A 12,535-nucleotide genomic window follows, 5' to 3' on the forward strand; every position below is an offset into this window, starting at 1 on the left:
AGGTAGAGGCAATGGGATTCAAAAAAATCATTCAGTAATGATTGAGATGGATTTGGGACAGAGTTTGAGTTTTAGTAATGAAATATCATAACAACCCATTCAAAAATCCAATGCTGCTCTTTATTTACACACTAGGCAGATTTAATTTGAGAGTTTTTTAGATTAGGTTTTAGATTAGATTAGATTAGTTTACTGCAAAATTTCAAGTATATGTGAACATGTTTCATGAATGCTTCAGATTGTTGCATCAACGTCTGCCCAAGATGAGCATAATGCTACACAATGGCAGGATTAATCATGTAAATTATACAATTATATATTACAACCATCAGCCAGAATGTGATCGGATGCTTGTTTTGCAGATGCCACTGTTCAGTTTTCAGGGTGTCACTTTAATCCTCCATCCACTCCCACTCTGATCTCTTTTTACCCATTTCCTATTTTGCTCCAATGATGCTGCCGTAAGCTCAAAGAGCAAACCCTCTTTTTACAACCCCCCCAACATAAAACTGAGGTGAACAAGTTCAAGTAAGTAGTTTGTCTTTGTATCCATTTGTTCCTGTTCTTGCTTTTTGAAGTCATGATTGCTTTGACAACATTGGTCCACACTCTATCAAAGGCATTCCTTCTGTTGACTTCACTTCTCCCTCACTCTGCAACTTAAAACATGTTTGCCTTTGCACTTTTTCCAATTGTGATGAAAGGTCTGTGACCTGAAACTTTCTCTCTGTTTCTGTTCCTGGAGGTACTGGCGTTTCCAGCATTCTCAGTTTCTGAGCTAGAATTGGACAATTTCTAAATTAATAAAATTTTGAATAAGAATCATATTTAATATCGCTGACATCATGATATTTGTTGTTTTGCAGCACAATACATAACAACTAAAAATTATAATAAATATATTAAAAAGAATTAAATTGAATAAGTAGTGCAAAAAGAGAGGAAGAATAGCAAGGTAGTAATTTTTATGGGTTGGTTCAGAAACCTATGGTGGATGAGAAGAAGCTGTTCCTTAAAAATAGAGTGTATGTCTTCAGCCTCCTGTATCTTCTCCCTGATGGTAGCAATGAGAAGAGGGCATGTTCTGGGAGACGGGAAATTCTTAATGATGGATGCCGCCTTTTCGAGGCATTGCCTTTTGATGATGTCCTCGATGGTGAGGAGGTTGGTGCTGATGATGGAGCTGGCTAAGTTTGCAGACTTCTGCAGCTTTTTCCAATTCTCTGCTGTGGCTCCTCCACTCCACACAGTGATGCAACCAGTTAGAATGCTCTCCACAGTACATCTGTAGAAATTTGCTGGCGATATACCAAATCTCCTCAAACTCCTAATGAAATATAACTGCTGATATGCCTCCTTTGTAATTGCATCAATATGTTGGGCACAGGATAGATATTCAGAGACATTGGCACCCAGGAAGTTGAAGCTACTCATCCTTTCATAATCCTGATATGTTATTTAGTGGATGCCGGTTAATTGGGCCATCGGTTAATTGCAGCAGCCGCCAATTTGGGACAACTCTTAAAAAGCAAAAACTAATTGAAAAAATAGCCAGGATTTTCTTTGATTTTTTTAGGACACTATGCCACTTAATTGGGACAGAAGACTGTTGCTAAACAGTTTCAAACTGGTGTCAATCATGTGAACTTGTGTGGCCATTAGACATTACACTGTGCGCAGAGCAAACATTTTTTAAATAGCATCAGTAACATGTGTTTGTGTTCAAAAAGCAGCAATTTTTGTCACTGATAGCTGATGAGAAATAAGTAGCAAGGCAATTCACATCGTTTTACTCACTACAGTTTCATGCATTGAGACCAGTAGTTGCCAGAAATGGCCAGCAGTGAAAGTGAAATGATTTCATTACTTAAACAGATTAGGAACGACAAGTGACTTGAAGTTATCAACAATCATCTTGAATGTTACAGTGAAAATGAAGATTTGGAGATGCAATTGTCAAAAGAATTGTATGAAGGCAGTCTATTATCTGCACTAGGTGTCTGCACTGATTTTGTTCATTTGCAGTCAAAGAAAAGAACAGGGCAGTGTACACTGGATGAAATACTCCTTTGCTAACTATTAGGAACCAATTCACAGTTTTATAGTACTGTAGTAGTATTGTTAGTGTTCTAATTTGTTCTGCATTTTATTTAAATACATAATTTGTTACTCAGATAAATGGTAGTTTGTCATTTTTTTATGCCTTTTTAACTATGTCCATTAAACTTTGGCTAATTGGGGCAACCACTTAATTGGGCCAAAATGTACTGGTCCCAATGTGTCCCAAGTTAACTAGTATTTAACTTAAATTAAATTGACTTGTATTATTAATTCAATTGATAATTGACAATTTGATAATTCTTTTTATCAAAAGCATGTTCTACCTTAAAGTTTGGCTGTATGTAAGCTATCGTATTCTTCATTCTGTCGGCTGTAGGTATGTGTGTGAAAGGCAGCATGTGATTGTGTACTAATATAAACATGTGGCCAAGACAGCTGTTCTTGGCATGCAGGAGAGTTGTTGCTCGTGGGCCCATAGGAATCAGTGTTGCTCTTCACGCTGTTCTTCAACAATCCAAATAAGGTTGAAGCGCAGCCACAAGTCTTGCTGTGAGACAGAGATTTGTGAAGTTGTTAGGAACCTGCAACCTATATTTGACAGGATAATTATTAGGTGCACAGGGGTCGAGCTAAAGCTAACCTTATGTAGACCATGGAGGGATGTAGATTATGGCACTTAAGAAAGAGACGGACCTCATTTCACCATGTAAGAGTCTATGGAAGCTCATAATGAGAGCTTCAAAGTTCTAGTAAAATCATAAAATGTGGTAGGATGTGTAATCATGCAATCAGCAAATCTCTAAGATCCTCCATAAGATCCTTGGTTAAATCTCATTTGGAATATTTGCTTGTTTCTGTTCTGGTCCTACCTTACAGTGATGCTGAACAAGGATCAGGTGAAGGTCTTTTGATTGCCTATTTAGAAGTTCTCAGTTAGTCATAGTCATAGTCATACTTTATTGATCCCGGGGGCTTAAAGAACTGGAGACACAAGAGTTGACAGATACTGGAAAATCGAGCAACAGACAAACGGCTGAGGAAATCAGTGGTTCAAACAACATCTGTGGGGAGAAGAAATTGTCAGCTTTTTGGGTCGAAACCATGCGTCAGGACTGAGAGTGGAGAGAAGATGGCCAGTATAAAGAGGGGAAGAGGAGTAGTGGGACAGGAGTTGGAGATATTTGGTGGAACGCTCCTTAGTCCACCAACCACTGTAGATTCCTGTCTCACTACTCTCCTTCCCCTCTTTATGCTGGCCATTTTGCCTCTCAGTCCTGATGCAGAGTTTCAAAATGAAATGTCAACAGTTCCCCTACTCCCACAGATGTTGAATTCCTCCAGCAGATTGTTTGTAGCTGAGTTAACTACCCCATGCACTAGACAGTGTGACGTTCCCTCGTTCATGCACTTGGTTAAAGACCAGAACCACTGAACTGTGTCTTTAATCGTGGCTTCCTGGCTCAGATGTGGGATTGTTACCTGTGCAAAATAACCGATTTTGGAACTGGGCACACCAGTGATCCAGAGCACATGATGCTGCCTGAACCAGATTCTCTGTGCTTCTGGTATTAATTCGAGCATGTCTCCCCTTGTAAAAGGGTTCTGTGAGCCCATGAGTGCCCCTGATTCCCTGATTACCTCGTCCTGTGCTGTCACATTATCTGTTTCATTGAGTTCCACCCAGTTGCTGAGAGAAACCAAATAAATACTTAAACAACTGTCACCATGGCAACGTGGTAAGGAAGGTGGTTGTGTGCTAATGTAGCTGCTAGCAGCATTCTCACTGACTGCTCATTTCTGAGTGTCATTACGGGCACAAGGGCCAAGAGCCTTTGAGTGCCTTCTGCCTTTCTACATGATATGCTTTAGGGATTGATTGGCACTGGGTAAACAGAATCACGTGTTCCATCATAAGCTCCTTTAGAATAGCTTTGTAAGGCTGGTGTGCTGCCTTATTCACAGATAGGTTCTCCCTTAACATTCAGTCCTGGGCCATTAGCATATTTTAAACAGCACTCAGTCCATGTTACATGCAGTCCAGAAGCTGATCACTATTTAATGCTACTTTGAAGCTGGATCAAATCTGGAGATTGGAATTTCATGACTGGCACTCCATCCATGATACATAACTTCTGTAGGGGACAACGCCACTGCCTATGAGTGCATCCATTTATACTGGAGGCACATGCTTAATTTTTGTGACCAGGACTCCCCCCACCCCCCCCCATCGAGCCCTTTAGTACTTGCTCTCATCAGGCACGTACCAACACATGAGTCTGACCATACCAGCATATGGATCTAACATCTCTAATGTGCACAGTCAGAATTTCGTGGGCACAGTCAACAATATACAGTACGTCCGCATGTGTTTTCCTGTAAGCACATTTAAAAAGATTTGCATGTGGGCACACTCATTAACAGGCACCATAGTTATTCCAGTGCACTCGATCTCACTACAGTTGCACACACATGCACAGTGAGTCCTGACATAAAACACACAGACACACACAGACACACACACACACACACACACACACACACACACACACACACACACACACACACTCACTCACAGTCAATGCACTGCTGTCTTGCATTCGCACTTCTTATTCAGGCTTGCATAATTTTATCCACACTTACTTTTACGTACACACAGTCCAGCTGAAACACTTGAACATGTCTCACATTAAATACCTTAGGTGCATGCTCTCACAGTTCACTCGGACACATTTAAACACATGCCATTGTACGTATTTATGAATTCACTCTCATTCTATTGTTACAGGCAGAAAGTGATTCAACCTCTCTAAACAGCTCATTCAAAGTAGATTTAGTATCGAAGTACATTTATGTCGCCATACACAACCCTGAGATCCATTTACTTGCAGACACTCTCAGATAAGTGCTTGTGTTTATTTGTGGTTACTTGATGTAAGCTGACATGAGAATACCAATGGACGCACATGAATTGCCAAACTCAATAAACACCAAATGCATGATCGCTCATATACTCAAGTGCACATATGCACTCTCTCTGCAAATAATGCATGCAGTCACAGAAATAGATATTATACATGCGTGTGTGCACACTAACTCAAGGTACACAAACATTCAGATAAAAAAGTATGCTCACAATCTTACAATTGCCCACACATACAGATATTTGTTTTGTGGTCTTGTTCCCCCAGATAAGATAGTCTGTACCGTTCTTCACTCATTCTGTGTAGAAAAATGCATTGCCAGCACTACAACTGAGACCAGATCCATAATTTGTATTGTGTTCTTGCTCCCCCAGAAAAGATACTTTGAAATGTTTTCCACTCATTTTGCATAGAAAAATGCATTGCCAATGTCACATTGGAGACCAGATCATTTGAATCAATTTATAAAAAACTATGATTATCTGAGTAACTGATATTCATAAGTGGAAGTTCATAAAATTCCTCCCTGTGCCTTGGGCAGAAACCTTGCCATTTCTTTAGTACTTGACTGTTTTACAAAGCTGATTTGCTAGCTGAACGCTCAACCCAGCACGGATGAAAAGCGTGCAAGGAGCCAGCTGGATTCGAACCCTGGACCTTTTGTTCTGAAGACCAGGTGTGGGTACCACAGACAGGTGTTCATAAATTAACTAGACAAAAGAACAAGAAATGTGTAAGAGTTACTACTGAGGAACTGAGATTAAAGTGACATGGGACTCCTCTACTAATGGTGTAGAACCACTTTACTAGCCAAATTATGAAATTCTAAGGCTAAATTCAAGGAGTGTTGGGAAGAATTGAAACAGACAGACTGGAGGAGGAAGTTTGGCATCATCTTAGGAGAAAACAAATGAAGCTCTTTTGTGATCGATCTGTGATTGTAAGGCGAGTAGGTCAGCAATCATGTTATTCAAACAAGATTTAATGAGGATTACCAAAGAAATTAAACATGAAAGAAGTAGGAAAATGTCTTCTCTCTCTGTGGGCTTTTTATAAACGTGCATTTCAGCAGTATACTGAAGCAAGTTAAAAAAATTAACCATACAAGGCTGAGGAAAAGCAAAGGTCGTAGTTCCAGTAAGATGTTTATTACATTCCACAATGGCAAGAGAACATTTATGAAGGAGGTGGGAACATTACAGTCCAGTTCTGCTTATGAGGGTGAGGATAAGATAGCAACGCTTCTGAATAGTGATTTTCTCAAAATATTCACAAGGAAAAAGGCCCCAGAAGCAACGAAACTCAAAATGTTATTATCAATATCATTAGTAAGGTTAAGTCAGACTCCACAATCCCCAGGATTTGAAGCCGTTTTGTCCTGGAGTTCCTGGAGACTAGTAAGGTGTTACCATTCAGCACAAGGAAGTCAGTGGGCTATGGGAAGCCAGCAGTAGATTGGGAAAAAACAAATAACATATCCATCTTTAAAACACAAGAATAAACAGATACAGACAATGATAGGCCCTTTGTGCATACTTCTGAGAAATTGATTACTTGAAATGAATTTTGGATTTTTTTTTTGTACAGCAATTAGCCATCACTCCACTGCTCCGGGCTCCAGATTGCACTTGAAGATTGCTGGTGGCAACTGCGAATCAAATCAATCCCCTCACCACCCCTGCACAAGCCGGTTACCACACTCCTCCCTTGCATCACCCTGGATTTTGGGAAGCCGGGTGATCTTATTCCTTTCCATGGATGCTGGATTTTGGGAAGCAGGTGATTTTATTCCTTTCCATGGATGCTGCCTGACCCACTGAGTTCCTCCATCATTTTGTTTGTGTCACGCTGGATTTCCAGCATTGCAGGATCTCTTACGTTTATAATTTTGGTGATCCCTGGTGCTATAACCCAGTGACTCAGATTTTGAGGTTGGCAGATCAGATTGTCATGGGCTGTCCTTCAGACTCCAGCCACCAGTGTGTCCTCTTCCAGTTTCTGATCAGCCAGATTTCAGACCTTGTAGCTCTCTGGCCACGTATCTCAGCCTCAGGCTTCCAATAGAATCACACAGCACAGCGGCAGGGTCCTCAGACTACGAGTTCATGCTAGCCATCAGTCAGTATGCATTTCAGCTGTCCCCAGGCTACCAGGCTATTGATCTACTTCCTAGTGTCTCCATACTGTAAGGTGCCAGCACTGCTGATGTTTGTCCTGGTGTCTGCTCTCCCTTTTGTAACAGCACTGGTAATGCCTACTTCAGTGTCACGTGTTACTTGTGGCACGTGTCTTAATGTCTGCACAGTTTTGAGTGTCTGTGCACAGCAGTGTCTGAGCCTGCCCCAGGACCATCAGTCTGTTTCCCCTATGCTTGCACACTGGAGTACTGACACCGTCTCTTCACGGGTCAGTCTGGAGCCTCCTGTGTCACACACTCAGGTTGTATCTCAGTGCCTGCATTCGCCACTGTACTGACAGTTGCACCTTCTCTACTATTACCTCGAAGAGTTGCAGTTTCTGCACTCTTTTAGTTAGCAGCACAGTCAGTGTGTATCTCAGAGTCTGCACTGTTGAATGTAGGAGTAACATCTCTATACTAGAGAGAAACTCCGTAGTATTCAGGAGCAGTGTCTCGATATCTCCACTCTCCAGTGTATTAATACAGCCAGTGATCTGTATCCTGAAAAATTCTTCTTAAGGGAGTGCCTGGAGATTTAACTTCCTTGTGTGGATAGAATAAAACAGAATAATTATTGCTACATGTAGCTGTTGTTTCCTGTCTTTGGAATGGAGATCAAAGCTGTACATAATATACACTGTTGTTGGGTCAAAATCCGGGAACTCCTTCCCTCATGGATTGTGGATGTAGCCACAGATCAACGAGTTCAGCGGTTCAAGGCAGCAGCCCATCACCCCTTTCTCAAGAGCAACTAGAGTTGGGAAATTCAATGCGGACTCAGCCTGTGACACCCATGTCCCTTGAATGAAAACAGCAAATGTACTCTCAGATGCAGTCTTACCAAGGCGCGACGTAACTACAAGATGCTCCATGATTCCTACAAACAAATCTGCTCATGTAAAAGCTAACATACTATTTTCTCTCCTAATGACTCACTGGGCTGTCAGAGACTCTCACCACTGAACAGATAGTCTCCTTTTCTGGATGTTCACCCCACATTGTATTCCGTTTGCAACGTTGCCACACATACATCCCCTCTGAAACATCTTGACCTCCTCCTTTAGAGTCAGAATCGGAATCAGGTCTGGTATCACTGGCACGTGTCACAAAACTTGTTGCTTTGTGGCAGCAGTACATAATTTTAAAAATGATAGATTACAATAAGAAATATATATACATAAATAAATTAAATAAGTAGCATACAAAGAGCGCTAAAAAATAGTGAGGTAGTGTTCATGGGTTCATTGTCCATTCAGAAATCTGATGACAGAGGGGAAGAAGCTCTGGCTGAAATGCTGAATGTGTATATTCAGGCTTCTGCACCTCCTCCGTGACGGTAGCAATGAGAAGGGGGCATCGCGTTCTGAAGTGGTGGGGAGGCTAGCTGAGTTTACAACATTCTGCTGCTTCTTCCAACCCTGTGCAGTGCCCCTCCCATACCAGACAGTGATACAACCAGTCAGAATGCTTTCCATGGTACACCTGTAGACACTTGCAACAGTCTTTGATGACATAACAAATCTCCTCAAACTCGTAATGAAATATAGCCACAGTCATGCCTTCTTTGTAATTTTATTAAAATGTTGGGCTCAGGATAGATTGTCAGAGACATTGACACCGAGGAACTTGAATCTGCTCATCTCTTCCACTGCTGATCCCTCGATTAGGACTGGTGTGTGTTCCCTCAACTCCCCCTTCCTGAACTCCACAATCAATCCTTTGGTCTTACTGACGTTGAGTGAGAGGTTGTTGCTGTGATACTACTCAACCAGCTGATCTATCTTGCTCCTGTACGTCTCCTCTTCACCCTCTGAAATCCTGCCAACAATAGTTGTGGCATCAGCAAATATAGATGGCATTTGAGCTGTGCCTAGCCACACAGTTGTGGGTGTAGAGAGAGTAGGGCAGTGGGCTAAACACGCATCCTCGAGATGTGCCAGTGTTGACTGTCAGCGGGGAGGAAATGCTATTTCCAATCCACACTGGCTGGTCTCCTGGTGAGGAAGTCAAGGATCCAGTTGCAAAGGGAGGTACAGAGGCCCAGGTGTTGATTGGATCTGAGGATATGATTGTGATGAATGCTGAGCTGTAATCAATAAACAGCAACCTGATGTGGGTATTGCTACTGTCCAGTGATCCAAGGCTGAGTGGAGAGCAGATAATATTGCATCTGCTGTAGATCTAATATGGCAATAAGCATATTGCAGTGGTCCAGGTCCTTGCTTAGACAGGAGGTGACTCTGGTCATGACCAACCTCTCAAAGCACTTCATGGCAGTAGATGTGAGTGCAGCTGTCATTGAGACAGCTCACCCTGCTCTTCTTGGGCACTGGCATGATTGTCACTCTTTTGAAGCACGTGGGAACCACCTGCTGCAGTGAGATATTGAAGATGTCCTTGAACGCTCCCACCAGCTGGATGGCACAGATTTTCAGTGTCTTACCAAGTACACAATCAGGGCCTGATGCCTTTCGAGGGTTCACCCTCTTAAAAGATGTCCTGACGTCGACCTCCGAGCCAGAGATCGCAAGTCGCCAGATGCTGCAGGTATTTGCACAGGTTTAGTTTAATTCGGCCTTTCAAAGCTTTCATAAGAGGTGTTGAACACATCTGGATGTGAAGCATCACAGCTGTGATGTTAGGTTTTGTAATGGCCTGCAAACCCTGCCAGGGCTGAGGTGCATCGGATTATGTCTTTAACCTCAGTTGAAATTGTTTTCTCACTCTTAAAATAGCCTTCTGTAGGTTGTACCTGGACTTCTTGTATAGTTCTAGATCACTGGTCTTGAATGCCACAGATCTAGCCCTCAGCAGACTCCGAATATCCTAGTTCATCCATGATATTTAGTTTGGGTATGTTCTCAAAGGCACACACTTGTCCACACAGGTCAGGTGAAGTTGGTTACAATGGTGGCAATTTCATTCAGATTACAAGGTGAATCCCTGTATATTGTCCAGCCCAGCATCTCAAAGCAGTCCTGTAAGAGCTCTTCTGCTTCCCTTGACCGTACCTCCTTGGTCCTCATCACGGGTGCTGTAGTCTTTAGTCTCTGCCCATGTGCTGGGGGTAGAAGTACAGCCAGGTGATCGGACTTTCCAAAGTGTGGACATGGGATAGCATGGTCAGCATTCTTTGTATTTGTATAACAAGGCTCCTTCCTACTCATGGTCCTGCCTCGTTTAATATCTTCAGCCGAACCCCTTAGTCACATTGTTAATATAGATTGTGAATTCCACTGATCTCCACAGTAGCCCCCCAGTCACAGCAAGATGCATATTTGTTCCCACTTGCTTTTTGTCCAATAGTCAGTTCTCTGGATTCATACAGCACAGAAACTGGTCCTGCCCATCAGGTTGACACCAGCCATCAAGCATCTATTTACACCAATCCTAGTCTCGTTCCATTTTATTCTCCCCACGACTCCCATCATTCTACCACTCACCTACACGCTTAGGCAGATTTGAGTGGCCCATTAAACTACCAACTCACTGGTCTTTGAGATGTTGGAGGAAGACATGGAGGCATCTATACTTCATTAGGAATTTGAAGAGATTTGGTATGTCAACAAATACACTCAAAAACTTCTATAGATGCACCATACTGTCTGGTATGGGGAGGAGAGTGGGGGCTACTGCACAGGACTAAAAGAAGCTGCAGAGGGCTGTAAATCTAGTCAGCTCCATCTTGGGTACTAGCCTACAAAGTACCCAGGCCATCTTCAAGGAGCGGTGTCTCAGAAAGGCAGCGTCCATTATTAAGGACCTCCAGCACCCAGGGCATGCCCTTTTCTCACTGTTATCATCAGGGAGGAGATACAGAAGCCTGAAGGCGCACACTCAGCGATTCAGGAACAGCTTCTTCCCCTCTGCTATCCAATTCCTAAATGGACATTGAACCCTTGAACACTACCTTACTTTTTAATATATATTATTTCTGTTTTTAGCATGATTTTTAATCTAATCAATATACATGTACTGTAATTTATTTATTTATTTATTTATTTATATTTTTTTTCTTCTATATTATGTATTGCATTGAATGGCTGCTGCTAAGTTAACACATTTCACGACACATGCCAGTGTTAATAAACCTGATTCTGATTCTGAAACCAGAGGAAGCCCATGTGGTCCCAGGGACTACACATGAACAGTACTGGAGATCAGGATTAAACCCGGGTCGCTGGAGATCTGAGGCAGCTGCACTACTAGATGTGTCATTGTTGCTCTCATATTGTACACTATTTCTGATTCCATCTACTCTAAGCTGACAGACCATCTCTGTGTAGGTTTTGTCAATCGCCATCTGAAATTCCAGATACATTCATCCACCCTTTTACCTTTACCTATGCTGCAGTCACATCCTCAAAGAAACACGACAGATTATTCTAAACTGATTTTCCTTTTGTAAATCCATGTCAATGACTTTCAATCACATTATTCTCTCTAAGATGTTCCAATATCATATCCTTCATTATCTGATCGTTATCCAGCTGCTCCTGCTAGAGACTGTAGAGAAATGCAGCTGGACCAAAAGGTCGGGTTTGCTGTGACGGCCACTCCATTGGAATCGCTTCTTGGCATTGTTAAGTTTCACCTGAAGGAGCAAGGTGTAAAGAAGAGCTGGAAAGAAGAAATGTAATGGGGATGGTTGGCGGTTGTAGGTTGGGACAGGTGAGATGAAGGCCTTGTTGCCAAGTAGTATCTGTCTATGACTCCATCACTCTGTGAAACTTGGCCCCAGCTGAAGTAAGCCTTAAGACCATAAGATATAGGAGCAGAATTAGGCCATTCAGCCCATTGAGTCGTGGCTGACTTAGTATCCCTCTCAACCCCTTTCTCCCGCTTTCTCTGCATAACCTTTGATGTTCTGACTAAAAAAGAACATATCAACCTCTGCTTTAAATATACCCAGTGACTTGGCCTCCGCAATAAATTTCTCAGGTTCACTACAGTCTGGCTAAAGAAATCCCTCCTCATCTCAGTTCTAGAGGGATGTGCCTCTCCTCTGAGGCTGTGCCCTCTGGTCCTAGACTCCCCCACTATAGGAATCATCCTCTCCACATCCACTCTATCTGTGCCCTCTGGTCCTGGACTCCCCCACTATAGGAATCATTCTTTCCACATCCACTCTATCTGTGCCCTCTGATCCTGGACTCCCCCACTATAGGAATCATCCTCTCCACATCCACTCTATCTGTGCCCTCTGGTCCTGGACTCCCCCACTATAGGAATCATCCTCTCCACATCCACTCTATCTGTGCCCTCTGATCCTGGACTCCCCCACTATAGGAATCATTCTCCCCACATCCACTCAGTCCTGATGAAGGGTCTCAGCCTGAAATATCGACTGTTTATTCCTTTCCATAGATGCTGC

General features: G+C 42.6%; 1 protein-coding gene across 1 annotated transcript in view; it reads left to right on the forward strand.

Moving 5' to 3' along the window:
• Positions 1–12,535, forward strand: part of smpd3 (sphingomyelin phosphodiesterase 3) — a 236,589-nt gene that overhangs the window by 77,350 nt on the left and 146,704 nt on the right. The gene's annotated exons all lie outside the window — the stretch shown is intronic.

Source organism: Mobula hypostoma, chromosome 14 (assembly GCF_963921235.1).
Source record: "Mobula hypostoma chromosome 14, sMobHyp1.1, whole genome shotgun sequence".
NCBI classification, from domain to species: Eukaryota; Metazoa; Chordata; class Chondrichthyes; order Myliobatiformes; family Myliobatidae; genus Mobula; species Mobula hypostoma.